This window comes from Lepus europaeus, chromosome 10 (genome assembly GCF_033115175.1).
Source record: "Lepus europaeus isolate LE1 chromosome 10, mLepTim1.pri, whole genome shotgun sequence".
In the NCBI taxonomy this organism is placed as follows: Eukaryota; Metazoa; Chordata; class Mammalia; order Lagomorpha; family Leporidae; genus Lepus; species Lepus europaeus.
In genome coordinates this window covers 113404515-113420625 of record NC_084836.1, presented here as the reverse complement: position 1 = coordinate 113420625, position 16111 = coordinate 113404515, and the positions used below count along the sequence as shown (strand labels likewise).

At 42.9% G+C, this 16111-nt stretch overlaps 1 protein-coding gene and 1 pseudogene across 6 annotated transcripts in view; one reads left to right on the top strand and one right to left on the bottom strand.

The window, feature by feature from the left end:
* NCOA3 (nuclear receptor coactivator 3) overlaps positions 1-16111 on the bottom strand; it is a 144815-nt gene that overhangs the window by 89445 nt on the left and 39259 nt on the right. The window lies entirely within an intron of this gene.
* LOC133768202 (BTB/POZ domain-containing protein KCTD1-like) lies at positions 5054-5747 on the top strand (annotated as a pseudogene).

The window sequence follows — 16111 nt, the reverse complement described above, 5'->3', positions numbered from 1 at the left end:
TAAGCAGCCACACCAACATCCTACAGTATGTGCTGTTCGAGGCCCAGCAGCTCTACTTCCAATCCAGCTCCCTGATAATGTGTCTGAAAAGAGACAGCAGAGGATGGTCTAAGCTCTTGGGCCCCTATCACCCATGTGAGAGGCCAAGATGGAGTTCCAGGCTCCTGGTTATGGCCTGGCCAAGTCCTGGCCATTTCGGCCATGTGAAGAATAAACCAGTGGATGAAGATATCTGTCACTTGACTTTCAAATAAATAAATAAATCTTTAAAAAAAAAAAAAGGATGATTCAGAACCTACTTCCAGTCAGAGCTGTGGCATGGCAGGTAAAGCCACTCATGCAACACCAGCATCCCACATCCTACTCGGATGCCAGTTCGAGCTGCTCCACTTCCAATCCAGCTCCCTGTTAAAGTGCCTGGGAAGGCAGCAAAAGATGGCCCAAGTGCTTGGATTCCTGCACTCACATGGGAGACCCGAATGGAGCTCCTGACTCCAGCCTGGCCCAGCCTTGGCTGTTGAGGCCATTTGGGGAATGGAAGATATCTGTCTCCGTCTTTCCTTCTCTTTCAAATAAATAAAATATTTTTTAACAGAAGAAGTGTACACAAAGTCTATGGTACCAAACACTCACACAAACATTACTTTTAATAATCACAAATGGAAGGGGGCACCATGTGGTGCAGTAGTTAAGTCACGGCTTCGACACCCACATCCCTCCTCAGAACGCCTGTTTGAGACCTGACTATCCCACCTGCCATTTCAGCTTTAACGTGCACCTTGGCAGGCAGTGGTTATTGGCTTACATACTTATGTCCCTGCCACCCACGTGAATGACCGTTATGGAGTTCCTGGCTCCTGGCTTCAGCCTTGCCCAGCCCCAAAGATGCTGCTGGCATTTGGAAAGTGAATCAGCAGATGAAAGATATTTATCTATCCCACACCCCTTTCAAATAAACAAATCTTTTTTTAGAAGATTTATTTATTTATTTATTTGAAAGGCAGAATTAAAAGAGGCAGAGGCAGAGAGAGAGGGAGGGAATCTTCCATGCTGCCACCTGCAGTGCCGGCATCCCGTATGGATGCCGGCCCATTTCTGATCCAGCTACCTACTGACATACCTGGGAAAGCTGTGAAAGATGGTCTGAGTCCTTGGGCCCCTACTACCCACGTGGGAGACCTGGAAGAGGCTCCTTGCTCTGATCAGGCCTAGCCTGGCCATTGCAGGTATCTGGGTAGTGAACCAGCAGATGAAAGATGGATTGAGCAAGCATTCTCTCTCCCTTTCTCTGTAACCTGGACTCCCAAATAAGTCTTTAAATACCAATACTGTATTAGAATTAGTTTATTAATTACAATAAATGTACCATGTACCACACAGTAGGGAAACGGAGGGGGAAATACAAAGTAAATGGGAAGTATAGAAAAATTTAGCATTGAGCAGATAATATAACTATAAACTTGTTACTAGAAAAAAACAGTTTATAGACTTTTTTCCCCATCATATGAATACCAAGGGGCTGGCACTATGGAGCAGTGGGTTAATCCAAAACTGCAGAGCAGGCATCCCATAAGGGCGCCCGAGTCCCAGCTGCTGCACTTCCAATCCAGCTCCCTCATGTGCCTGGGAAAGCAACGGAAGATGGCCCAAGTACTTGGGGCCCTGCCATCCATGTGAGAGACACAAATGAAGCTCCTGGCTTTGGCCCTGCGGCCATTTGAGGAAAGACCAGCAGATGTAAGACTGATCTCTCTCACTTCCCCCTCTTCCCTGTCTCTCCCTCTAACTCTGCCTTTCAAGTAAATAAATGTTTTCTAAAAAAAATTCAAAAAAGGTATCACTTGATAAAGTACTACATAACACAAATTAAATAAGCAAGTTTTGCAATTCTTTTAATAACTGAGTTGCATAAAACTTTCAAAAATAAGGATGCAGAGTTTCAACATCACATTTTTGCTTATGTAAATAATGCCATCCAAAGCTCCCAGGAGGAAAACTCGTGTGAAAAGTCTTCAAAGATTTAAGGTGGGGCTGGCGCCGTGGCTCAATAGGCTAACCCTCCGTCTTGCAGCGCCGGCACACGGGGTTCTAGTCCCGGTTGGGGTGCCAGATTCTGTCCCGGTTACCCCTCTTCCAGGCCAGCTCTCTGCTGTGGCCTGGGAGTGCAGTGGAGGATGGCCCAAGTCCTTGGGCCCTGCATTCGCATGGGAGACCAGGAGAAGCACCTGGCTCCTGGCTTTGGATCAGAGCGAGATGCGCCGGCCGCAGCGGCCATTAGAGGGTGAACCAACGGCAAAAAGGAAGACCTTTCTCTCTCTCTCTCTCACTATCCACTCTGCCTGTCAAAAAAAAAAAAAAAAAAAAAAAGATTTAAGGTGACCTTTGGGTTAATAACCCTAGCAAGCTGGTTCTCAGCAGTGTATGAGTGTATGTATGTGTGTGTGTGTATATATATTTTAAAGATTTGAAAGGCAGAGTGATAGGGAGAGAGGGAGAGACAAAGAGAGAGATGTTCCATCTGCTTTGTTCACTCCTCCGATGGTCGAAATGGCTGCAGCTGGGCCAGGCAGAAGCCAAGAGCCACCCGGGTCTCCCAAGTGGGTGGCAGGGGCCCAAGCACTCAAGCCATCTTCTATTGCCTTCTCAGGCGCATTAGCAAGAATCACAACAGTAAATATAAACTTGCTCTTTGTCTTAATTAATCAGTGTAGAAGATGTTTTTCTCTAAAATTCTCATTCAATTATCCCTAAGGCTTTGCAATCCATCTGCATAACAAAATTGGAAGATTCTTTTTTTCTGTCAACTCAAACATCTAACAAACATCCATGTGCCAGGATGAATATACTGTAACAAAGAATTTTTGCCTTGTCAAAGAGATTGAGCTGATTATCCAAAGAAAATCTATTCCAATAAACTTGCTGAGAGGAATACCAAGTACATAGTGAGAAAATATACAAGCTTAAGTATATATTAGAGAGCTACAGATTGTTAGTGATCCACCCAAAAACCTCAGAGCTCCTTTACCAAGAAGTACTCTTAAAAAATAGAGACGTATTTTAATAGTTTTGGAATAAGCTCAAAAGGCACAAATGCGTAACTAAAATGAATCAATAAGCTCTTTAGCAAAAGCAAAGAAAATATTTTCAATCAGTTTCACAAATGAATCCTTATCCCCAACAATAATCGAAGAGTAGCTGGGTAGATTCAGAAAAGGAAAGCAATACTGACCTTGACAATTCCTAAAAATGACCAAGCCTGCAAGCACTAAGGAGCACCTAAGGTGCTGCTGCTTAGTACACCACTATCTTTTCAGACACATGCACAAACAGGAAATGCCACTTTTTTTTTTTTTTTTTTTGACAGGCAGAGTGGACAGTGAGAGAGAGAGACAGAGAGAAAGGTCTTCCTTTTTGCCGTTGGTTCACCTCCAATGGCTGCTGCGGCCGGCGCATTGCGCTGATCCGAAGCCAGGAACCAGGTGCTTCTTCCTGGTCTCCCATGCGGGTGCAGGGCCCAAGCACTTGGGCCATCCTCCACTGCCTTCCTGGCCACAGCAGAGAGCTGGACTGGAAGAGGGGCAACCGGGATAGAATCTGGCGCCCCAACCGGGACTAGAACCCGGTGTGCCGGCGCCGCGGGTTGAGGATTAGCCTATTGAGCCACGGCGCCAGCCCAAGGAAATGCCACTTTTAGCAAAGGTTGTAGGGAGTAGACAACTTGCACGTGGGCAATTCTTTCAAACACTAGAATGGGAAAATATGTTCAGGCTTTCAAAGCAAAGATACCATTAAACCTCATATGTGAACTTACAGTTTCCCTTTTTAAAGATTTTTCTTTTATAATTTTTAATTAGTTTTTAACAGATTCAATAGGCTTTTCAGATACAATTCTAAGAATATAATGGTATTTCCTTCCTCCCTTCTTCCCCAGCTTTCCCTCTCAGCATTCTTTCCTCTCCTTTTCTTCCTTTTTTTAGTTTTTGAGATAACATTTTTTAAATTTGCATTATAGTACAAAAGGCTTAATGAATGCTTCAAGCCAGCCCTGTGGCCTAGATGGTAAAGCCGCTGCCTGTGACACCGGCATCCTCCCCACATGGACACTGGTTTGAGTGCCGGCTTCTCCACTTCCAATCCAGCTCCCTGCTAACACACCTGGGAAAGCAGCAAAAGATGGCCCAAGTGCCTGGGCCCCTGCGCCCACATGGTAGCCCCAGAAGCAGCTCCTGGCTCCTGGCTTAGGACAAGCCCAGCTCTAGCTGTTTTGGCCATCTGGGGAATGAACCAGCAGATGGAAAATAGATCTCTCTCCCTCTGTCTGTCTGTCTGTCTGTCTCTCTCTCTCTCTCTCCTCTCTGTAACTCTGCCTTTCAAATAAATAAATAAACCTTTTAAAAAAAAAAAAAAAAAAAAAACCTTGGGGGCAGCACTGTGGTGTACCACCTGCAAAGTCATATGGGTGCTGGCTCAAGTCCCGGCTGCTCCTCTTCTGATCCAGCTCTCTGCTATGGCCTAGGAAAACAGCGGACGATGGCCCAAGTGCTTGGGCCCCTGCACTCATGTGCAGACCCAGAAGAAGCTCCTGGCTCCGGATAGGCTCAGCTCTGACCATTGCGGCCATTTACGGGGTGAACGAGCTGATGGAAGACTCTCTCTCTCTGCCTCTGCCTCTCTGCAACTCTGCCTTTCAAGTAAGCTTAATGCTTCACCCACTAAGAGGTTTAACAAGCAAAAAGACCCTAGTTTAGTGGGGATACAGACAGTGGCTGTAAACAATAACTGAATAGAGAAGTTACCATTCACCCATATACTGTAAATTTTAAAGGAATCAGATTATTAAAACTACAGTAGAACATTCTTACACACTGGTTTGACAAAGCCATAAAACAAAGTTCTATAAAGCTCTATTTGGGGCTGCCCCACACACAGGCTTCTCGTTGCAATACCCAAACCTGCCCTAAACCCCTGGCTGCAGAGGGTAACGAAAGAGGGCATTGCTTACAGAAGCGGGTGCGCCCCACCCTCCTTCCGGCCCTCCCTCAGTCCTGCCCGGGCAGACATGTCCAGACCTCTGATCACTAGATCCCCCACAACTCCACTGAACAACCAAGGCATCCCCATGCCAGCACAGCTCACAAAGTTCAATGCGCCCGTGTACATCAACGTGGGCGGCCACATGTACAACAGCCTGGACAGCCTCACCAAATACCCCGAATCAAGAATCAGAAGGCTTTGACGGCACAGAGCCCATTGTCCTGGACAGTCTCAAACAGCACTATTTCATCAACAGAGATGGACAGATGTTCAGCTATACCTTGAATTTTCTATGAACGTCAAAACTCCTCATTCCTGATGATTCCAAGGACTACACTTAGTTATATGAAAAGACAAAATATTTTCAGCTTCAGCCCATGCGGTTGCAGATGGAAAGATGGAAGCAGGACAGAGACAGTGGTCGCTTTGCACGGCCCTGTGAGTGCCTCGTGGTGCAGGTGGCCCCTGACCTCAGAGAGAGGATCACGCTCAGTGGCGACAAGTCCTTGACAGAAAAGGCACTTCCGGAGATGGCTGACATGATGTGCAACTCCGGCAACGCCAGCTGGAATCACGACTCCACGCAGGTCATCAAGTCTCCACTCAACGGCCAGGTCAGCTCAACTCAGTCCAGGTCCTCGGGAGGTTGCAAAGAAAGAGGAATGGAAATTGAGGGCCCCTGCGGGGGAGGAGTGGACTCGTCACTCCTGTGATCTGGATAAAGCAAGAGCCCCTGGACAAATGGACTTATTTCTTACACACAAAGAGGAAAACACACACCATAAAGAACGCAAAAAGAAAACGGACATTTATGTGCAGCTGCGACGGCAAACCCAAGTCCTGGACCTAAAATTGAATAAAAGACACGTTTAGATCCGATAGAGACCACACCTATATTCATATGGGAACAACTGGAGTAGCGATATCAAGGTGTAAAAAATACGTAAGTATGTATATATTAAAAGGTAGGAAATGTAAAAAAGAAAACAAAAAAAAGAAAAAAGGTAATAGCTACACTTGGTGCTGTGATGGCCATGAAGCGTCCTGGGCCTCCCAAGGCCTCTGACCAATAAACAAGGAGTGAGCAGGAGGTCACAGTCCCCTAGGTTTCCATCGCCAACAGCCATCCGTTGTTCATTTTTCCTTTTTCTTTTTTTTTTTTTTTTTAAAGACACCTTGAATTCAGTTCCTTTTAGTTAGAGGTTTCATGTCTGTCTCTCTTTAGGCAGGGACCAGGCAGGATTTCAGAAAAACTCTGAGCACATTGCATTTAAAGAATTTTAGACATGAAATTTTAAATATGATTTGTACAAAAGTCACCCTTTTTTGTGTGCCTCATAGATGTGAACTTTACTTTGTTTTTAAATGGATCAGTTTTGCAAAGGGGCCAGAATTATTACTTGTTAGACTTGCTCCAGTTTGAGTCTGCTACTTTCCTATCATTTTTCAAATTTTATAACATATCAAATACAATAAACTGATTTAAAAATAAAAAAAAAACCTTATTTGGGAGCCGGCACTGTGGTGTAGCAGTGTCAACATCCCATATGGGCTCCACTTCTGATCCAGCTCTCTGCTATGGCCTGGGAAAGCAGTGGAAAATGGCCCAAGTCTTTGGGCCCCTGAGCCCGCATGGGAGACCCAGAAGCACCTGGCTCCTGGCTTCAGATTGGCTCAGCTCCAGCCATTGCAGCCATGTGGGGAGTGGACCAGTGGATGGATAGATGGATGCAGATAGACAGACAGATAGATATTCTAAGCAAACAAGTCTCTCTGGTGATATAGTTATATTATAGCCAATAAATTAATTCATTCATGTATAAACCTAGCAAAAATTCAATTCTCTAAATCCTACAATAACATTTTAAACTGAAATAAACATGAAGTTTTTCTAGTCAGCATTTTTCTTAAGTATAACTAGTCAATGAAAAGCAACAGCACATTATTAAAAATAAGATAATCTCAAATTCAATGAACTGCAGTTGCTAACATCTAACATATCCCCTATAATCCAGAAGAGCCCAAAATGAACTTACAATCTTTCAAATCACCTACTACTTGTATTTGGTTATCCTATATTAAAAATGGTTTTGGGGGCCAACGTTGAGGCATTAAGAGGTTCAGCTTAATGCCTGCAATGCCAACATCCCATATGGGTGTCGTTCAAGCTCAGCTGCTCAACTTCCGAATCACCTCCCTGCTAATGCACCTGGGAGAAGCAGTGGAAGATCACCCAAGTGCTTGGGACCTGCAATAGCTTCTATAGGAGCAGTCACTTGGCCTAGCAGTTAAGCAACTGGTTGGGACTTCCTCGTCCCCTATCAGAGTGCCCAGTTCACAAGCTCTGGCTTCACTCCTAACTCTAGTTTCCTGGGAGACAACAGACAGAGCCCTCATCGCCCATGCAGGAGACCTCGCCTGAGCTCCTGGCTCCTGGTTCCTGGCCTCAGCCTGGCCCAGGCTTGGCTGTTGCGAGATTCGAGCAGTGAACCGGTATGGAAGATCTGTCTGTCTCTATCTCTCTGCCTTTCAAATAAATTAACTTAGTCTAATTTTTTTGTGATATCTACTGTAATCTGGCTCAAATTTTTTCAGTAACTGCAACACTTACCAAAAGGTTTAAAACATTTCTTAAACCAGAACTTTGTTAGATGAGCTCTTCCTGCTTATAATTCATTTAAAAAGGGGAGGGGCACACTATTTGGCCAAAAAGGACTTATTCAGTTTTTTCCTAAAATACCTTAGACTGATATGTAGACAAAAAAAAAAAAATCTGTATAGCATCACATACTAATGTATTTTTATTAGATGAAAGTGTGTCTTGTATACAAGTAAACCCATACAACATCTACTACTTGTCACTCTCATTACTTTACTCACACCATTCTGATCCCAAAGAAACAAGTTGTTTAAATTATGTTAGCCTAGATTCTACCATTAAACTGTCCATGGATGAGAAAACTAAACTTTAGCTAGGTTAAAATAACTTGTGTGGGAAACCCAGATGAAGCTCCTGGCTCCTGGTTTCAGCCCAGCCCTGGCCGTTGGGGCCATAAGAGGAGCAAATCAGCAAAAGGAAGCTCTCTTTGTCTCTCCCTCTTTCTCTCTCAAAATAAATAAATCTTAAAAAAAAAAAAAAATCACATGTTCAGGAGCAGGCCAAAGTTCAGTCTAGTGGTTAAGATATCCATATCCATATCCCACATGGGATTATCTAGGTTTTGGTTGTTAAGATTTATTTTAGGCCGGTGCCATGGCTCACTAGGCTAATCCTCCACCTGCGGCGCCGGCACAACGGGTTCTAGTCCTGATTGGGGTGCTGGTTCTGTCCTGGTTGCTCCTCTTCCAGTCCAGCTCTCTGCTGTGACCCAGGAAGGCAGTGGAGGATGGCCCAAGTGCTTGGGCCCTGCACCCACATGTGAGACCAGGAAGAAGTACCTGGCTCCTGGCTTTGGATCAGCGCAGTGAGCCAGCCGTAGCGGCCATTTGGGAGGGGTGAACCAACGGAAGGAAGACCTTTTTCTCTGTCTCTCTTTCTCACTGTCTAACTCTGCCTGTCAAAAAAAAAGATTGTATTTATTTAATTATTGGAAAGGCGGGAGGGGGGGTAGTGGAGAGACATCCGCTGGTTCACTCCCCAGATGGCCACAACAGCCAGGGCTGGGTCAGGAAGAGGCCAGGAGCCAGGAGATTCTTCCAGGTCTCCCACATGGGGAGCATGGGCCCAAGCACCTGGATCATCTTCTACTACTTTCCAGGGACATTAGCAGGGAGCTGGATCAGAAATGGAACAGCCAGGACTTGAACCAGCTGCCCATATAGGATGCTAGTGTCGCACGTGGTGGCTTTACCCACTGCACCACAAAGGAGTACCTAGGTTTTTTGGTTTTTTAAATATTTATTTTATTTGAAAGTCAGAGTAACAGTGAGAGTGGGAGAGAGAAGAGAGATCTTCCATCCATTGGCTCACTCCCCAAATGACCACTTTGGATGGAGCTGGGTCAAACTGAAGCCAGGAACCAGAAACTTATTCCAAGTCTCCCACATGGGTACAGAGATCCAAGTACTTGGACCACCCTCCACTGTTTTCCCAGGCACGTTAGCAGGGAGCTGGATTAGAAGATGAGCAGCCAGGAATCAAACCAGCATCTATTTGGGATGCCAGCGCTGCAGGTGGCAGCTTAACTCAACACACCGCAATACTGGGCCAGCACCCAGGTTCTAAGACCCAAGTCCAACTCCCAATTCTGGCTTCCTGCAAATTCCTGCCACATGGGAGACCTAGATTTCATTCTCAGCTCCTGGCTCCCATCTCCCTTCACAGTTCAGCTCTGATCTTAGTATGCATCTAGTAAATGAACCAGCTGCATGCACTATGTCTCAAATTAAAAAAAAAAAAAAAAAGATTTATTTTATTTATTTGAAAGAGTTACACAGAGAGGTAGAGACAGAGAGAGAGGTCTTTCATCCGCTGGTTCACTCCCCAGATGGCCACAACGGCCGGAGCTGCGCAAATCTGAAGGCAGGAGCTTCTTCCAGGTCTCCCACGCGGGTGCAGGGGCTCAAGCACTTGGGCCATCTTCTACTGCTTTCCCAGGCCATAGCAGAGAGCTGGATCAGAAGAGAGAGAAGTAGCCGGGACTTGAACCAGTACCCATATGGGATGCTGGCGCTCTGGCCAGGGCTTTAACCCGCTGCACTACAGCGCCAGCCCCTATCTCAAGTTTTTTTTAAAAAATCTTAAGTTCAAACATAATACATACAAAATTCTTAAACTACAGGAGACAATGGAAAATGGCTTATGATGGGGGTAAATTGCAACTCACCCTCCAATTTCTTACATTAAAATCCTAACCCCAGTAACATAGAATGTGACTGTACACAAGTATTCGGAGATAGGATGTTAATAAAGTACTTAAGTTAAAATAAGGTCATTAAATAAATCTTAAAAAAAAAAAATCTATTTGAAAGTCAGAGTTACACAGAGAGAGGAGAGGCAGAGAGAGACAGAGGTCTTCCATCCACTGGTTCACTCCAAAACAGCCAGAGCTGAGCCGATTCGAAGCCAGGAGCTTTTTCCAGGTCTCCCACGTGGGTACAGGGTCCCAAGGACTCAGGCCATCTACTACTACTTTCCCAGGCCATAGCAGAGAGCTGGATCGGAAGTGGAGCAGCGGGTATTGAACCGGTGCCCATATGGGATGCTGGTGCTTCAGGCCAGGGCGTTAACCCACTGAGCCACTGCACCTGCCCCAGGTCATCAGATCTGATTAAATCTGACTGGTATACATATGGGAAGAGGAAATTAAGATACCAACATTCACAGAGAAGATCACATACAGACACAAGAAGCCAACCATGCATCTACAAGTCTTAGAGGTTTCTGAAGGCAACCTTGCCAAGAAATTGGTTTTTGTATGTCTAGCTTCCATAACTGAAAAATAAATGTCTGTTGTTTAAGTCATCCAGTCTGGAGAACTTTGTTATGGTGGCCCTAACATAGATGTCTGTCTAATAGCAGATTGGGTTTACAGACCACCATTGTTTTTCTAATTGCAGTAATTGGTTCCTCAAGTTAGTCTTAGTACCACTTAGAAATTAACATACTTTCAAAGTCAAAAAAATCAAGGATCTAAAGCCAGAGTCAGAAATTATATAAGCAGGGGGCCTTGTTGTGCCTGCAGAGCCAGCATCCTATATGGGCGCCAGTTCAAGTCCTGCCTGCTCCACTTTCGCTCCGGCTCTCTGCTAATGCACACAGGAAGGCAGTGGAGGATGACCCGGTGCTTGGGCCCCTGCAACCACATAGGAGACCCGGAAGAAGCATCTGACTTCATCCTGGCCTAACCTTGGCCATTGCAGCCATCTGGGGAGTGAACCAGCAGATGGAAGCTCTCCTTTGCTGTCTCTCCCTCTCTCTGTCAACTCTGCCTTTCAAATAAATAATTTTTTTTTTTTTTTGACAGGCAGAGTTGGACAGTGAGAGAGACAGAGAGAAAGGTCTTCCTTCCATTGATTCACCCCCCAAATGGCCGCTGCGGCCAGCGCATTGCGCTGATCTGAAGCCAGGAGCTTCTTCCTGGTTTCCCATGCGGGTACAGGTGCCCAAGGACTTGGGCCATCCTCCACTGCCTTCCCGAGCCATAGCAGAGAGCTGGACTGGAAGAGGAGCAACCAGGAATAGAATTGGCACCATATGGGATGCCGGCGCCACAGGCAGAGGAGCAACCTAGTGAGCCACACAGCACCAGCCCATCTTTGTGAGCTTTTAAAAGACCTCTTGCATACCATGTATTTTATTTTCAAAACTATTATTGCACTTGTGGTATTTAGACTATGACTGATGTGAAACACTATTAGCATTTTATGCATCAAATAAATAACTATTACTTATTTTGAAAGAAAACATCTATATTCTGAGTTTGTATACATACCTATTAAAAGATGGTCCCTTCACTCTTGCAATTTGTATGCGGAATACAGACCTTGGAATCACACAGATAAGGACCTAAACCCATGTTGCCATTTATTAGTGACATGGCCTGAAGCATATTATTTCACCTCTCTGACCCTCAAATTCCTCAAGTGTAAAAGAGATCACACTAATATCTTACAGGATTACCAGGATTAGAGAGTCAAGTTAAGCACTTGGCACAATTCCTAACAAAAGGTAGGCACTCAATAAATAGTAGCAATGGTAACATTGTGATCCAAGGAAAATGTGCATAAAAAATAGATGTCACTATTAAACAGGGCTGTAAACATTAATAAAAACTTTCTGGAAGGCGGTTTTAAAATATCTATCCAAGGCCAGTGCTGCAGCTCAATAGGCTAATCCTCCGCCTGCAGGGCCGGCACACCGGGTTCTAGTCCCGGTCGGGGCACCGGATTCTATCCCGGTTGCCCCTCTTCCTGTCCAGCTCTCTGCTATGGCCCGGGAGTGCAGTGGAGGATGGCCCAAGTGTTTGGGCCCTGCACCCCATGGGAGACCAGGAGAAGCACCTGGCTCCTGCCTTCGGATCAACGCGGTGCGCCACTGGCAGCGCGCCGACCACAGCGGCCACTGGGGGGTGAACCAATGGAAAAGGAAGACCTTTCTCTCTGTCTCTCACTATTCACTCTGCCTGTCAAAAAAAAAAAAAAATCTATCCAAACATGAAGCATATCTCTGACATACACAGGCCCAGAAATTCAACTTCAAAGAATCTGTTCTATAGAATATTTGCACAAGTGGCTAATGACCAGAGAAAGCATGTTCTTTTTGGCACTGTTTTAACATCAATCAATAAAGGCTTATTATTAGACTATGTCATCTATATTAGCCATTATTTTTAAAATGAAGTGTATCTCTACATAATGACAAAAAGCAGTGGCAGCATTAAGTATAATATGATCCAACAGAGTAAAAACTGTTTATACAAATACTTGCATGGAAATGGCTATGAATAGATGTGCTTCTGAAACATAAATAGCTTTCACTTTTCACTCATATCTTTGTTTTCTGAACTGTACCATACTGGTACAGCAAATTACACCACCACTGTGATGCCAGCGTCCCGCATCCAAGTGCCAGTTTGAGTTCTACCTGCTCCACTTCTGAGCCAGCTTCCTGCTCATGACGCACCTCTGAAGACAGCAAGCATGGGAGTCCCAGGTGGAGTTCCCGGCTTCTGGTCTAGACCTGGTTGGTGCTGCCACTGGAGAGTAAATAGGCACATAGAAGACCTCTCTTCTCTTTTCTCCCCACCCCCCACTATTCTGTCACTCCTCCTTTCAAATACATAAATTTAAAAAAAAAATGTTTAAAACTCAGGAGCTAGCATTTAGCCTAGCAATTAACATGCCTGCATCTGCCCACAGCCCACATCAGCATGCCTGGGTTCAACTCCCAGCTCTGGCTTCTGACTCTAGCTTCCCTGGGAGGAAGCAGTGATGGCCCAAGCAATTGGGTTCCTGCCACCAACACAGCAATGAGTTTCCAACTGTAGCTTCAGCCTGGCTCAATCTCAGACACTGTGCACATAGAAGGAGTGAACCAATGGATGCAAGTTCTATCTCTGCCTCTCAATGTTTTTATTTAAATTTTTAAAAGCCTAGTTAAATATGTATCTGGAATACAAAATTGCTTTAATGATACCAAAGAAACAAATCTGTATTTAAAATTACACAAATCAGTTTGAAATATTCAACATTGTAGATTAGTACAAACTGCAATTCTCCTTTTACTGGAGATAAACAAAATTTTACAAGATGCTGACACTAGAATTATGAAAATTCACAATCCAAATGGGACCACCTTGTTTTGTAGATGAGGAAAATTAAACCCAACACAGCAAGTGACCTGACAGATAAAGGATCAGCGCAGGGCACTGGCCTCTCAGTCTAACATCCTTATTTCTATATAGGTTGTTGTACATCACAGCTTACAGAGTTTTAAATCAATGCCTCTTTCCAAATGAATTAGCAAAAATTAGTACCATAACTATGCATAAATGAAATAAGGCTTATACTACTATCTGGCATTTTGCAAAACTATTTATAGAGCTCTGCATTTACTGCAGTTTCAAGCATGTAGAAATGACATGACCAGACACTGCAAAGGCGTCTGTGGGCAAAGACAGGTGAAATGTTTGAGAACTAATTCATCCAGCTCCCCTGGAAGTTCCACAACCACTTACATTCTAAGTAGCTAGAAGATCAAATTTTCCAGTCATATATGTTCAAGTAGCATTTCATTTGTTTCACTGGCTCTCTCCTTTCTACAATGCTTCTCATCTCTGATTTCAGTCACTTTCCAACCTCATGGAGGCCATGATTTTTCTATCCCTAAAACAAGACTAATAATAAAGACTACAAGGGGCATTCTCTTCCTATCTTCTTTTATTAAATAACAGTTTGATAACAATATACAAAGATCTTTAATGAACAGCTTTTATTGCATAACATCTATATTTAGCTAAAAGATAAAAACTCAAAGTTAGGACACAGAAAATTAATAGTATAAGACAAAGTGTATGAAATAAAAATCGGGTAAAAAACAGATCTTTAAAAGCTAGTTTGCAGAAAATTCAATGATCATTCTGTTCTTTTATGAACAAAGGTCGAAGCAACTGGCACCTTCAAGGTGCATTTACCAAAAAGAAATATTAAGGAATCTTTGCTCTTACATCAAAAATGAAATCTTAAGGGGTATATATGCAATAACCTGAAGTTGCTAGATGTTAAAAAGGCATAATTGTTATACAATCAAAGCATTATAATATATGACTGTGGTTGATGTATAGATTTACCGTTACCATTTCCCATTAATCTGGAAGGTTAAAATTCAATATCAAAACAAAATATTTTATCAACACTATTAACATTAAATACTGTTTAAAAGTATAATTTTTCTCGAGATGTTTAAGGTGATGTGATAATTAGCTTCGCTTTATCCACTCAGTGTTGATATTTTTCTTTAACAAAATCCAAGTATTCAGAGCTATGAGTGATGAGTGACCTTGAGACAGCGCTGGGAAGGAAGTCACCATGGCAACACTACCACAAAAGTGCCTCATCCTTAGCAAAAGGACTAACCTGGTACACATCAGGATTTAAAAATCCTGAGAACTAGAGCTTCCTTCACGCCAAAAAAAAAAAAAAAAAAAAAAAAAAGGTTTTTAAAAATGCTTACATTAACCTTTCCATTTCAGCCTTCCTATTTATAATTCATGGATGATGATATATACAAATACATTAAATTATCTTAATGATGAAACATTAGATCATGCAAAAATTTTTCTCTTATTTCTAATGCAGGAAAATTACATTGCTAAATTATAAGAAAACTATAATCTTTTTAAATACACATTTAAATTTTAACAGAATCACCACTATTCTAAGCTTCCATTAATCACTGCCAAAAAGCAGCAAACATTTCTTTTCCAGCCTGCACCTTGATAAAGAAAACATGGGGGGGGGGGTTCATTTTAAATTCCAAATACAGAATATGTATTAGTGATTTCTTTTACAACACTAAAGCTCTTGACATTTCATGTTTTTATAAAGTTGATGTCTTTACTTCAGACATAAATTAAATAGGTTTTTCTAGAAAGCATATTCCTTGATAGCTAAGAATGTGGCACACTTTTCATTTTATCACCAATGCAGCCAGCATAAAGCTTAACACCAAACAGGTACCAAAGGACTTCAGATTTTTTTCTAATAGATCTGCAAAAAGAATCTAGAAAACGTGCATGCCATACAACCTTAAATTGACATTTACATTTTTCAAATTTCAATTTCAAAGTTACAAAGCAATAATTTCCAAGATACTATATTTGCATCTTTATAAAATGTTCTATCATTCCTACTTATTCCAAGGAACTAGATTATCATAATTCCTCACTAAGTCAGAAGTTTTAAGGCTCTTTCTCCTAGAATGCAAATTTCTGTTCCTCTTCACCCATAGAATCTGATCATAATGAAATACTATTTTATGCTTGGGCGCATTTTATTGATCATTCTACCTCTGAAACAAAAAAATAAACTGGATAGTTAAATTACATCTGATCATAGGTGCTAAATGTTGAAAAATATTTTATCTGGAGCTATTTCTGCAATCATTATGATAATTATATCCTAATTGTTCCAAACATTTTAAGAGTCTTATTAAATATATACAGTTTAACATCATGAAAACTGTTTAGTTGCGTATGAAGGGAAGTCCATACCATCTTCCTCTGCCCAGGTGCTTTTTAGTTATAAAATTGCTGACGTAAGTAGGCAAATAAATGGAAGGAGTCATGTGAAAACAGTGCCACTCAATCATTTCAATTCAATCTTAATTACATGGCAAAAATCTCAGTGAACAATCAAAATTTTTTTCATGTTCTTTCAGAGCAATCTGATAAATTCCTCCTTCAATTTTGATGGAAACAGAATGGGAAACCACCTGATAATGGTTCACTCCCCAATTGGCTGCAACAGTTGGAGCTGCACCAATCCAGAGCCAGGAACCAGGAGCTTCCTCCGGTTTCCCACATGGGTGCAGAGGCCCAAGGATCTTGAACTGGCGACCATATAGGATACTTGCGCT